We start from the raw sequence: 1298 nt of genomic DNA, 5'->3' as shown, positions 1-1298 counted from the left end.
AAAAATTTTCCCCTTCTCACCTCTTTCTATTTAAGGACTAACACTCCTCCTCAATTAGCAATTCGGACTCTCTCTCCTTCTTCATATGTTCGAATTCTTATCTACCTACCTCATCCCTCTATTCCTATTTTTCTCTGACACCTCAAGGAATCTCTATACTGTGACATAGAGGATTCTTATTCTTTTCTATTCTCTTCTTTTTCATATGAGTAGGAGCAAGGATAAGAACATTCTTGTTGAAGCTTATCCGGAACCTGAAAGGACCTTGAAGAGGAAGCTAAGAGAAGCTAAAGCACAACTCTCTGGAGAGGACCTAACAGAAATTTTCGAAAAAGAAGAAGACATGGCAGCCGAAAATAACAACAATGCCAGCAATGCAAGGAAGATGCTTGGTGACTTTATTGCACCCTCTTCTGACTTCTGTTGAAGGAGCATCTCAATTCCTGCAATTGGAGCAAACAACTTTGAGCTTAAGCCTCAATTAGTTTCTCTAATGCAGTAGAATTGCAAGTATCATGGACTTCCATTGGAAGATCCTCATCAGTTTTTAGCTGAATTCTTGCAAATCTGTGATACTGTTAAGACCAATGGGGTTAATCCTGAGGTCTACAGACTTATGCTTTTTCCCTTTGCTGTAAGAGACAAAACTAGGACATGGTTGGACTCACAACCTAAAGAAAGCCTGAACTCTTGGGAAAAGCTAGTCAATGCTTTCATGGAAAAGTTCTTTCCACCTCAAAAATTGAGTAAGCTTAGAGTGGAAGTCTAGACCTTTAGATAGAAGGAAGGCGAATCCCTCTATAAAGCTTGGGAAAGATACAAGCAGTTGATCAAAAGGTGTCCTTCTGGCATGCTTTCAGAATGGAGCATCATATGCATATTCTATGATGGTCTGTCTAAACTGTCCAAGATGTCATTGGACAACTCTGCTGGAGGATCTCTTCATCTGAAGAAGACGCCTGAAGAAGCCCAGGAACTCATTGAAATGGTTGCAAATAACTAATTCATGTACACTTCTGAAAGGAATCCTGTGAATAATGGGACAACTCAGAAGAAAGGAGTTCTGGAGATTGATACTCTGAATGCCATACTGGCTCAGAATAAAATATTGACTCAGCAAGTCAATATGATATCTCAAAGTTTGACTGGAATGGAAGCTACATCCGACAGTACTAAAGAAGCTTCCTCTGAAGAAGAAGCTTATGATCCTGAGAATCCTGGAATGGAAGAAGTGAATTACATGGGAGATTCCTACGGAAACACCTTCAATCCTTCATGGAAGAATCATCCTAACCTCT

The 1298-nt window shown here is 39.9% G+C and overlaps 1 non-coding gene across 1 annotated transcript; it reads right to left on the bottom strand.

Moving 5' to 3' along the window:
* Positions 1–748: 748 nt before the first annotated feature.
* On the bottom strand, positions 749–852 carry LOC148545077 (small nucleolar RNA R71). The gene has a single exon (XR_015901581.1). It is a non-coding gene; the product is annotated as a small nucleolar RNA R71 (small nucleolar RNA).
* Positions 853–1298: the final 446 nt, after the last annotated feature.

Source organism: Arachis ipaensis, chromosome B9, assembly GCF_059453495.1.
Source record: "Arachis ipaensis isolate K30076 ecotype BB chromosome B9, ASM5945349v1, whole genome shotgun sequence".
In the NCBI taxonomy this organism is placed as follows: Eukaryota; Viridiplantae; Streptophyta; class Magnoliopsida; order Fabales; family Fabaceae; genus Arachis; species Arachis ipaensis.
The sequence above is the reverse complement of the archived record's forward strand: the minus strand, read 5'-3'. Positions and strand labels throughout refer to the sequence as shown.